The 12,876-nt window shown below is 45.2% G+C and overlaps 1 long non-coding RNA gene across 1 annotated transcript in view; it reads right to left on the minus strand.

Moving 5' to 3' along the window:
* LOC124305172 (uncharacterized) overlaps positions 1-12,876 on the minus strand; it is a 70,217-nt gene that overhangs the window by 19,359 nt on the left and 37,982 nt on the right. Inside the window, exon 2 of the long non-coding RNA XR_006908334.1 lies at positions 1,815-1,859. This is a non-coding gene — a long non-coding RNA (uncharacterized LOC124305172). The remainder of the gene's footprint in view (positions 1-1,814; positions 1,860-12,876) is intronic.

A 12,876-nucleotide genomic window follows, 5' to 3' on the forward strand; every position in this document is an offset into this window, starting at 1 on the left:
CAGCGTGGTCCAATAATGCGGACATTATCATACGGACGACCTACTTAGCGCGGCGAATAAGAACCCCTTTACCGAGTCCACCCGTCAGGCTCTGCGTCGGACTCAGGTGTCAGGCCTGCCTTTTACCTCGTCAGGGATCCGAGCTCCGTCAGTTATTGTCTGGCGGTACAAACATATAATGGGGAATTGTAAAAAGGTCCGAGGTAATTGCGCGGACCCTGCTGATTTTCATTGCCATTGTTATTATGCTTTACGATTATGATCATTGTCATCATTGTTAATATTACGCTTTTCATTTTTACACTTTTTACACTAGAGACCGTTCTGTTGTAAAATACGGTCGTAGAACCGTAGAGCCGCGAACCGTCAGAAAAACTTGACCCGGAACTACATTACGAGAGACGACTGGAGTCTAGGATACCATAGGATAAGCTATCCCATGGGAAAAAGAAAGGTGTGTGTGTGTGTGTGTGTGTGTGTGTATTCACGGTAAGGAAAGGTAGCGGGAGCAGAACCAGAGTCGTCGGATTTTCGGCATTCGTAGTGTAATGGCAGTCGTATCGATATTGGCTCACTCGTTAATTGGTTTTCCTTTTCTTTTATTAATTAAGAATTTATTTTCACTTCCCGTTCTGTTGACATCGCGTTTTATAGGTGTCTACGGCGTCGGTGTAACGCTGGTGTTGCAATCTCGGCGCTTAAGCTGAAATTAAGTCGTTTGTATGCCGGCAATGGGTATGGCGAGCCGGTAGCTGTTCGTAATATAAGAAAAATAGAAGAAGGTAAGAAAGAAGAAAAAACGAGAAAGAGAAGAGAGAGAGAAAAAAAGGAAGTGAAAAATAAACTGCTTATAGCTACCTTGCGTGTTTGTGTGCGCGTGTGTATGTATGTATAAGAAATAAGCTACAGACCATTATAAGGCAAAGACAATGGCCGTTAGTGCAGCAGTCATCGTACGAAAGCAATTGTAAAAATGTTGTCTCGCTATTACGACGATTCTCGTTCTTATGATTATTATCGCGCAAGCTTTACTCGCGCATACGAATGAAATCGAAGTTTTTGAAATTCGGTAAGTAGATAACGAGATATTCGAAATTTGTGAAAATATTGGGATTTGGTATGATTCGTAGTGCAGAGTTGAAAATCCGCGTATAGTTGAAAATCTATTGATAACTTTTGTGAAAATAGTATATCAGCGATTTTTTTATTAAGGTTTATCAACGACGCGTAACTACAGGAAAATAAGGAATATTAAAAATGAAGAAACGACGGAAATCGATAAAATCAAATTAACATAGACCAGGGATAAAAAAGAAAATGAATCTCCTCCACTCTCAATATGCAGCAGGTAAATGCGCGTACAGATAGGGTATAAACGTGAAACGTGAAAAATATGTACATACATTTACATAGGTAGTTAAATTATGTACAGAGTATGGAAATGAAATGATAAATTGTAATGCGATATCTGGGCCAAGGTTAAAGTTACTCGACGGTGCAGCGACGTCATTATCAAGAACAATGCGCAACGCTGCAGTTCTAGGCAAAGGCAAAGGCAAAGGCAAAGGCGGTGTGGCTAAAGCAACTACTATATAGTTTTACTAATCGTTGCGTAGCGGTTCTCGGATATTATAAAAATGCTAATTCAATTCGAGGTTATTGTTCAGTTTTCTAGCACTTGTAATGCAAAGGTATCCCAGGACTCAGAGCCATTAGATACAGCCCGGCTTCCAACCGCTTCTCCGACACGCGATTCAACCATGCTTACAAATAAATTATGGCCAAAGTTTCTATGAATCCATAAATAATCTTACCCGTGCAGCGCTTGAATATGGAAAAACTCGACGAGTCGTCAGTTTCTGAAAAAAAAAGAACACAGAAAATGATATTAAAAATGATTTCAAAACGCTCTCCGAGACAGAATGAAAATTCAATTCTTACGCAACAAGAGTAACAAATTTCGGTAATCGTGCGAGAATTGAATCGTCAAATATTTGGACAGCAAAGTTTACCCGGATGGTTATAAAATTTTATAAAATCAAACGATGGTTATTAGGTTCATCAATTTGCAATTATTTATTTTTTTTTATTTTGTTTTTTAACCCGCTGTTTCCTCTTGCCACGCTCGTTGATTTATCCGCAAGTTAACGATCGATTCCTTCCTCTCAATATCCCGTCGACCCCGCGCCTTCGGGTTACACACGGCTCACGCGGCGATCCGTGTGGGTTTTGTATAATTAATTACGAGTGTGGCTTACAGTGCAATCGTAGTTGATTGTAGAATTGCGAACGACGATCGAGAGGCCGGAGATGAAGAGAGACGGCGATAGTGAAATACGAAGGACAGACCGACGGACAGATCTAGCTAACGGTATTCTTTGTAGTCGTTGTACACCACGTGCCCTCACACCCAACGAACAACCTACACGTTCAGCTGGACGAAGTGTAATAGAAACAGGCGGTGCTGGCTGCAGCCTACAAACTCACCTATCCACCTATTACAAGATAGATATCCAGTGCGTAGTGAACTGCGTAATTTGCGTTATTACAATGAGGTGCAGCGATTGAAACGGCGAGAAATCTCGTATCTGTGTGTTTGCGTGTGCGTGCGTGGGTGCATTCGCAGGCACGCGAGTGTGTCCGAAGTTTGCTTGTCATTTACCTTCCTTAATTAATTAAACACCGCCCGGCGTCGTTTATCGAACCGTTCCTGTAGCTGTACTTACAACCTGAATGGCTGTTCAGCCACGTTACCGTACACTTGTAGATGGATTATTCATTTATCTACGACACGCTAGTTCGCCGGCTAATTACACCCGCTGATCACCGTACCGCTCGAGCGTTGAAACCGTGCCAACAGGCCTCGAAAGTCTCTCTGGACATCCCGAGATGTGATTCTGTTTCTCTGCTTATGAAATGCGAAATTGGCGGCACGAGGTGTCGGATTTCGGAGCAGGATATCGGGTTAGAAAATTTGTTGGTGAATTATTTGTCGGCGAGGGAATCGTCTTTCCGTACCTATACTTCAAAATCGCGTGATAATCGGATGAAGTGAAACCGGACCGGATCACCCGGTTGTAAAGCTGCCGTTGAACCGTATCTGATTAACAAAGAGGGCTGTTTTACGATCGCCGTACCAAAATCACTGACGGAGTGATAATAAAATAATCTAGGCCTCTCGAGTCATTAGGCCAGCCCCCCCATGTTACTTAGCAAAGTCCACTTAAGGTCGCCCGAGCTGGCCTTATACTATTTCGAACCAAACAGTGACGACTATGACCGCCCTCTGACATCAAACAAACGCCACACTCGGATCCAACGTTCAGTTTTAGACTAATTTTATATGGTTCAAGTTATTACGTTTTAGCTTAGTCAAGGTGTTACGACGGGACGACATTATCAGATCGTGCGATCTCAGGACCACTCATATTTACTGCAAACTAGGATTGATTTGACGTAGAATTTGAAACTTCGGAATCCTTAATCAAGGGTACTTTAATCAGGATTGACCAAAGTTTGGAAAAACAGCACGAGAGCAAACTTGTGCAAACAACACTCCTCTGGACTGAAGTTGATCGAGACCACGGAGTGTTCAAACTCATCGCTAGCCATACGAATGTGCGATGCAACACCCGGGTGTATGGCATACACCATAGAGCAGTAACGTTGCATGGCGTATACGCGCCGTTAAGTGGATCCAATCAACTCGGTGGCTGTAGTAGCAGCGTTAGGAACAGTAAGAGAACGAAGTAGAGATGACACAGTTATTGTGTTACAGGGAGTTTCGTATTATAGATACCTACACCGCGTACGCGTAGATGGACTGGGGAAGAGGAGGAGGCGAAGCGTACTACGTAATACGTAATAGGTTATACGGCGGTATCAAGTGTACGTGATATAAACACACCACGGAGTAGGTAACGGCGAGGCCATGAGATATCGGCATGGGCGCCAAACTCATTCCACGGCTTCGCCGACGAGAAATGCGGAGGCAGAAGGGCTGCCCGGACTATGACTCTCCGGGCAACCGGCAACTCACTGCTGATAAACCAGTTTGTAACGCGTTGTTGATTCCACAATTGGTTACACGGAAATTGAAGCCAATTCACGGAAATTAACATCCTCTGCTCATGCCGGATCGATGTACTGTGCACACTCTCTGTATGTGCCTCGAACCCACACTCGGTGTTTACTTTTAGATGAAGACACCTCGTTGCAGGACGACCAATGTATCGGACTAACAACTCGGCACGCATAAGCATGCAACGGCGGATAGCCAACGAGTGAAATGGATTGAAATGTGATGGATAGTTCTGAAAAATGGTAATGTCTTCCAGGAGGACCTTCGTGCTCGTACCTCTTCGTCAGCTGATCCTCTTACTTATTCCCATCTACGCGACATCGCCTTTCTCCTTTATCGACACTCGAGACTTACTTGGTCATAGTTTGTTTCCACCGACTTTTGCTCTAATGGGTTGGCTACCGATAACACTAATTACCAAAACAATCATATTTTCCGACCCAAATACTAGCTTCACTTTCTTTCGTCTTATTGTTGACCATTTATCGGGCAAGGGAAACCACTTAATACCTTAGGACAACCACTCACGTATACTCAAAAACAAACTACGCAGATATGGAAACGCATTTCATATTTCACGTTATAAGTGCACCGCCTATTGTTAGAAGTAAACGAAAGCTTTTTGTGTCCGACAAATTTCAACCGTTCCTGAGACAAATAAGAGGAGATACATTCACCTGGACACATAATTTTTAACGTTTATTTATTCATTAGATTGGAGAGTCGAACTCTGCAGGGCTGAGGAACTCCTAGCTATAGGTATAAGTAATTCGGTTCGGAATCGGCTGGCAATTTGTCTGAGCCCCGGGCGAACGGCCGACCTTTTTTTACCTCCAGTTTTATCGAGATCAAATTGTTTGGGATCGGGTCTCCTAATCGCGAAAGACCCGCCACCGAGTTTCCGGAGTAAGGACGGGACTTTAGCCTGATTGAATTAACCCACGACGCCACTGCTCCTCCTGGATCTCGTAAACTTTTCTTTCACGGCAGCCACTACCCCGCCTGCCTCGTGTCACGTCGAAACGATCCTCGCAAATACTCGTCAAGGAGAGAGACGAGGTTCCCAGAAATCGTACTCGGAGTCTCCCCGGCGAGTAATTAATGATCACCACCGTCAATTTATCGCGAAGATAGGTGGAAATAAATAAAATTTTACCAAGCTTGCTGACTCAGGTTTCCTCCTAATTCGCCAGTCGGATCGAACAGGATATTTATTCGCAAGAGAGCCTTTTTACCTATCGCCTTACAGCCAACGTTTCATGTCTGCCGTACGTAACGAAGAAAGAGTTTTCACTTTAGCATTAGGAATGCCGATTCTCAGCAGCGATCGAACAGCTGACCGAGTCATTAGCCAAGGATGTTCTACTTGACCAAGAAACACCGGTACCGTCAACCGAGGCGCGCTTCGTAAGGTAAGCAGAGAAACCGGTAGCTGCAAACGCGTCCCTTTCATTCCGGTTGGACTCGCAGAGCTGTAAGCCTCATCATCGGCTCCCAGCTGGCGAACCGACATGTTACTTCCATTCATCCATTCTCGCGACTTTTTGAAACCCAGAAAAACACCGCGCCTTGCGAATGACGAGGACGTGCATGGATTGCGTTGAGCTCGATGTCGTTCCTCCGCCTTTTCTTATAACGTTGGCACATCGCTTCTCTCCAAATTTAATTCACCGACGCTTGATGATTCATGAATTCTGTCATCACATGCCTGATAAAAATCGAACGATAATCACGTAGCGAAGAGTTGTAAGTTCTCAGTCCTTGCAACACTGCGTAAAGTGATTGCATGCAGCGTGTGATTTGTTTGCGCGGGAAAATCTGGTAAGATTTTCTAGTTGTAAAATGGCGACCGGTCAATACCGGATTGAGTAAGACAAGTTACATACACGCCGCTACTGCTCAGCGGCAATAGATCTCTCGGCGGTACTGGGAAGCAAAAAAAATAGAAAGACTGAGAGGGGAGGGAGATGTGTGTATGGGGGACAACAAACTCCTACGTAATACCATGCAATCAAATAGTGAAATACCACTTGGAAACAGCTCCACTCACCCAAGACCCGTGCAGAAATTGTATGCGGACGAAACTTATGCTAGACGAGTTTCATTTCACTAATAAACACCTTCTCTCCTTATCTTACGTACCCAGCCACCTGGTTTTCCACCACGTACTTGTTCTCTCCGTGTACACTTACAGATGCGCCCACGTCTCGACGCGCGATAATTGGTAGGCAAGGGTTTGCGTGAAAAGTAGAAAAATGTGAGAGCAAGGAATTGTTTTATTGGACATACATTTGTATATATATATTTATTTACCCGAGGGACGCAACGGCTCGTTCTAAAATTACGTGAAAGGCAGAGGGGCGATCTTTTTCAACAATTTCTTTCGAGACGGGTTAGACGCAGACCTTTAGAAGCGATATTTATGCATGCATATTTACATACACAATTCTACGTACGTCTCTATACGATAGCTTGAGGTACCTTGGGCTGCCTGAGCCGTCGAGGGAAAGCTGTTTTTCCACGTGCGTGGATGCAATGCCGCTGTATATGCGGTGCAAAAGTTCCTATGTGTTTGCCGTCGGCCTACGTAACCGCTTGCCGTATGACTGGGCGAGCGAGTGAGCGAGGTAGAAAAACATCGCAATCAGCCGGGTAGGTATATTCAGTCGTTATTACGAAATTCGCGCGATAAAACGTTAATAACTATAATAACAATAATAACAATAATGGGCTCGACGAAGACTTGAAAAGTATTGGCGGTGAACATTTCGCATACTCTTATAGCCGTGCAGCGGCGCGCGAGGCTGCAACGCAGAATAACTGGACGTTCGATCATAACCCTGCGTAATTACGCATGTCCGTGGAAATGTGCATGCAGAAATTGTGAACCAAGACATTTGAACGCAGATCTACTATCACGACTTACGGTGAGTGCCGGAGAAAGTGATTGAAAAACATCTCAAATTTCTATTCTACAACCACCGTTTACCGATTACGCAAAGTGGTTGCGATTGATCGACGTAAGCAACATCTTTTAAGTTTATCTCATACGTTATAGATTATTAACATTGAAGTTATAGGAGATTGAGACTCAAACTATTTTTCCAGAAATGGCACGTTCGAAAAATGACTACGTTTTAAATTTTTCGTGAATTATGTGACCCTGAACTGAGCGCTGGGAGTTTTTCTTTCCTCGAGTCCACGATGCCGTCAATCCACAAGTTTTCAAATCAACTCCAACACCACCTCGGGAGATCTTTTTACGTCGTGTGTTACAACCTCAATTGAATTAGATAAGAATCTTGTTTTTCTCCACCATTGCACGAAACGTTTCGTGAGGTAAGCTCTTCGTGCTTATTGTTTAGCTGTACGGAAAAAATCATGAGAGAGTTTTGCCGACATGGCGAAAATTTATCTTCGACTACCGACGACAGAGAGGTTGACATGTCAATACCAAGTCGGTACACTCTTTGGCGGCAGTTTCCCATTCAATTTGACCGACATACCTGAATTGTACATGTTTTGTATACAGCAACGTTGGTCCATTGTCGAGCGATTTGAAAAAGGTCAGGGGAAGATTCGATACGGGAATCTGGTTCGAAACAGTCCGCAATTTTGGTGGCCCAGAAGCTCGAAAATGGAACCGCCGCTAACTGGCGTTCAGCCTGGGTGGTCGATCGGTCCGCCGACGAGACTGACCAATGGACAGAAGTCGAAAGGCGACTGTCGCCTGACGCCCATTGACCCTGCGATTATCCGAGGATAGAGTGCAACGGGTACGATTAGGGCATATACCTGAAACCGAAGAGCCACGACGCGTCGCAACGATACTTTCGCAACGGAGTTGTAAAACGCTGATCGCTAGACAGAACGATGGACGGATGCTTGTTACCTACCAGCCAACGCAATACCAGTCGTAGTAAAACTTTGACTTCGGCTTTGACTGACGGCCTGAGTTTACCTGCGACCAGTGGAGGAAGAGAGGATATTATTGGAAAAACTAAAGAGTATCGCGCCGCATTCATTCTCCGGGTTAACCGCAATCGCTCGTGTAACAAAATCGGGATTTTGACCGTGGTCGAAACGTCCCCAGAGTGCAAGGCTTGCCTGAAGGAACTCGACTGTAAACAATATACTGATCGTCAAAGTCCGGTTACTGCGCTGGGCTACCGAACGTCTGGATGTGCAACGCTTTGGCAAGCGTTTGTGCAGTGTAACGCGGCGAGTCTGCATCCTGCCATTCCAGCCTCGCGCGCTCAACGGGTGGTTGGAATAAATGTGAAGGTAGATAGTTAGGCGGGTAGCAAAAGCGTACATTTAGTTACGTCGCAAGTTGCGCTGCATGGTCCCGCCTTAAACCGTTAAGGTTAAGAAGGTTGTAAAAGACTTAGTATGACCATAACGATCAGCTTTGTAGGCAAAATATTTATGCCTTTTAGGCAGAGTGCCGTCACAGGAATGCCGACAGTCTTTTGAATGCCTAGTACCACTACTTCTCATTCCCTGCCATCATCCTGGGTGAGGTCTTCTTCCTTCCCGGTGCTACGGTGGAAAATTGAGAATTACGCAAAGGAAGCGAAAAGAGGAAAGAACAGTTAGCGGGACGGACGGAAAAAATTGACTGCGTTAAGCTGTCCCGAAAATTCTGTGCGCGCACACCGCACAGTCCGTGAAGTAAGGCTTTCCATTCGAAATCGTAACCTTGAAGTTTTTTTTCTCCTCTTTGCCTCCCGTCGAATCTTTTTCATTTATTTTTCAAAACTTGTAACTCTGCCGGTACTAATTTATGCGCAGAGATGCCGCAGTACGATGAGCGCTGGAAGCTTTTGACGAATAGCCCGTGACAAAAAAGCGTTAAAATATATGTAATCTTTTTCGGTCGGCGAGTCCCCGCATCAGGGTTATAGATGGTACGCGAGCATCGAGGAAGAATTAAGAATAGCCACGGTTGCATGAATTTACTACAAATGTCGGGCAATGCCCTGGTAACGGGGAAATCATGGTTGAAATACCGTGAAGTTAAAACCCTTCGGTTCGGTGGATAAATGCACAACGCCCGGTAATTCTTAATAGTCGGTATTATGCATGTGTGTACATCGAGGCTGAGGAAGAACTTCCATTGTCGAGGTGTACCAGGCCCAACGCAGGGTGTTGGTAACGCAGCCCCAGCGCGCGCGTGTCTCTAACGGTGCACAATAACTTCTAACTAACTATTATGCTCTTCCGAGCCGTGCAGCGATCATGCGTAGGATTTTCAACCCATAAGTGACCGTGCGCGTCCGCTTGCATACGTCACACGGTTGTCTGCCGAGCTGAAGATTTTTATCTCGTTGTCGTATAACGAGAGATTTCATCCTACATACGGACGGTTCCAACTCTGCGTTTTAACTGGCACTCGATAGGAGCGCTTATGTATAAGGTACATGTATGTGTCGTTTCCTCTGACTTGGAGAGTAACCCGATCCATCCATCGGCGGGTGTTTTTACAATCGTATAGTAAAGTTTGTACACTTGCCTTGACAGTTGCCCCGGTTTCTGGTTTTCTCAGACTTTTTCATCCTTTTCTTCAACTCGACACCACACCGCCGTACTACGACGAGCGTGCGTTTCGGGGGTCAGATACGATACGATACGAGGGTAACCTGTAGCTAATAGGAAACGTAATAGCGAGTGAGCTTTGATCGTACGATACGTTTGAGCGTAAGGCGATACGTCAACCGCCACATCGTTAATTCATACGGGGCTCGTGGTGGCGGACCTCCGGGATCTATTCGACAACCAGAGACCTGTCTGTGTCTCCTCGAGTGGAAAATTCAATAAAATATGTTCGGGTTCGCGTGGCGCCAGTGCACGCCTCCCGTGAGCCGAGAACGAATTCAACGAATTTAGTCGTCGTCGTTCTCCGTTTCTCTATTTTTCAAGCCTCCGTCTCCCAGCCAACCAGGCGACTTCCCAATGAAACCTGGAGGAGTTACTGGTAAATGTTTGCGATCATTCCGTTTAGAATTTCATCCAATTTCTTCCGTGTCCTCGTACATGGTTACCGAGTCGGCTAATACGCGGAGGATTCCTTATGGTGAACTGCTGACGCAGGGGTTCACCACCGGGGTATGAATCCCGCGGCTCCATGTTTCAATGTCACAAGAAAGTACGGGACATTTGTTGACTGACGTTAGAAAAGAGAGAAGAGCACGAGGAAAAAAACCCTAGCCAACGGAATAGGTAGGTATACTAGTCTATTTCTGTTCCATACCCGACTCACTTGTGTTAGATTTAACGCACACGTGTCCGTACAAGCGGGTGCTCCGCGCCTTGCTGCCTGCCTCCTTGGGGACAACCGAATTTACTGCCTACTCATTTGTAACAATAAGGCGATAGAGGAATCTGTTTCTATCTTCCTCCCTGCACTCCGCAGCTCTGGTCCCAACCAATACAATCATACGATTGCCAAAAAATCCACAGGAATGATCATCGACGTCATCCGATGCACTCGTTCAATGGACCTTTTGTACGAAAATACTGTACCTCATCGTTGATACTAGAAAAACTATTTGTCCCGCATACGGTGTGGTACAAGTTTGAAGGGATGAAAAGACCGAGACCAACGTTTCCATTCAATCGTGCATTGTTTTCTCTCATCATCCACGTTATACGCTCGTGTTTGTTGTTGAATGTTCTACGGAGCATTTAAAATTATGCCCGATTTAAGCTCGTCCATCCTCCAGTCCCGCATTCGGGTATGAAGGATAAGGCATAGTAAGTAGATACAAAGGTGTGACTTATCGAGGGCATAAGTCACTTAAGTAGTCTCAAAACTAGGCCTTCGAGGAGGCGAGGTACCGCCAGCAGCTCTGCCGACCCGGCGTGTACCTAATGTACCAACCTACGTGCGCCTGGCTGTCCCTATAGTGCGCATCCTTACGCGTGACAAAAGGTGGAAGACGGTGTGACGGATTGGTCCCGATCCATCCAGATTGGTCACGGCCGGTAGTAAAGTTTTGGAAATATTTTGCCCCCAAGAAAAGGTGCCCAGTCCATGTCTCAATATTTTTTCTCCGCCATCTCCTTTTCTCAGTTTAAGTATGACGTATGGAATGGATCTCTCGTTCCTCGGACCAAGCACTGTGACGTAGGAAAACTTTAAAACTTACGACAATGTGGAAGTTGGAAAAGTCGAACTCGGTACGGTTCTGCAAAACGATGAGAGAGCGCAAGGAAATGTTTTTGCTTGCTTTCTATTCAAACTGTCATTATTCTTTCAGCCGTCCCGGGTTCTCCTCTCGCAACCGACAAAGAACCGGTAGTGAGAATTTTAAAACCGCAGAGTCAACCGGGGTGTATCGCATACGTGACGTACCTGTATACGTCCATACGCGTGTAAAAATAATTATAAATTGCCACCGTGGTAAGTATGTGGTGTGTTACTGGTCATTGTAATAATTATAGAGAACGAGGCGTACCGCGTATAATATACAAGTTCATGGTTAACGGAGCGGTCTAAGAAACCATGTTTCAAGCTAGGGACAAGTGAAAAAACCCGTGCACCATGCGTATCGACACATGTACGTTTACCCTGCAGCCCCGTATCTCGGTGGAAGATAGACTTCGTTGTCTCGCGTTTCTTCATCCTACACTACAACTTAGATCGTTATTAGTTACCTTTCCGTGACAGCGTTTCGTTAAAATTATTCATCCCTACGCTGAACAACGGTCCGAAGACAATGAAAATACTTCAATCGAACATTTCTTTTCGTTCCATTTTTGCTAAACGCCATTAAATCGATTGTGATAATCCCAGCTGTATTACCAGATTGGGAAACGGTCTCTTAAAAAGTCTGAAGTTTTACCAGAATTGATAAAAGAAAAGTTAGAATATCTTTCTAAAGAGAGTACAATTTCAGAAGAAAAACAAAACCTTTCAAGTCCAGTCTCTGTGGATTTTCAAAAACAAAAAAAAAAAAAAAGCAAACACGTAGAGTCTTCAAGAGGTAGGAGGAGAGGAAAAGAATGGCAGGAACGAATGAATATTGATCGGAGAAAGGGACCGAGTGAGCATACTGCTATATATCATACCGGTGATAATCGTGGATTGGGCGAGTGTGTAATATCGTTCTTGATTTTTATTAACCGACATTTCTTCGTCTATAAAACGCCCGGCAATCTTGGTAGAATCTTTGCGAAACATGCGGCATTCGGTATCGCTTCCCTGCGGCCCTTCAAATCACCTCTGGCATCATGTATATGTACATATACATAAGTCTATAGATGTATAATATACAGAGGTAGCGAGATGAAGAGACACATCTTTACGCACACAAGGGAGGATCGGCGGACCGCCTCGCTGCACCGGGTTCGCTTTGCTACTCTTCACCCCTCCAGCAGTTCGTACGGATATAAAACCTGATGGCCGATAACAACCACTAGGCTGCGTTACGTTCGCGTTGTCGTTCGCGACTGTATGCCACGACACAAAGGCTGTGAGTGGTTTCTGTTTTATTGGAACCACACCACGACGGGACAAGACTTCCCCCTGGACTCACCGACGCGGGGCACAAACGCCTTTCGAACGGGGACCACGATGATGGCCTGACAATATGCGATCCGCATCGATTCCCTGAATTTCTTATACGGCCGGAGGGCGCGGAAGAGGTTATCGAGGAATTACCCATCTCATTCACGCCGCGACCCGGAGACTCGGGCTCAAATGGAAATTCAGTAATTCTGCATTTCAATAGCTTCGGAATAGAAGTGACCATGGTCAGATGCGTTACTCGTACTTTATTCACCATAGAAAA

The sequence above is a fragment of the Neodiprion virginianus genome, chromosome 5 (assembly GCF_021901495.1).
Source record: "Neodiprion virginianus isolate iyNeoVirg1 chromosome 5, iyNeoVirg1.1, whole genome shotgun sequence".
Lineage (NCBI taxonomy): Eukaryota > Metazoa > Arthropoda > Insecta > Hymenoptera > Diprionidae > Neodiprion > Neodiprion virginianus.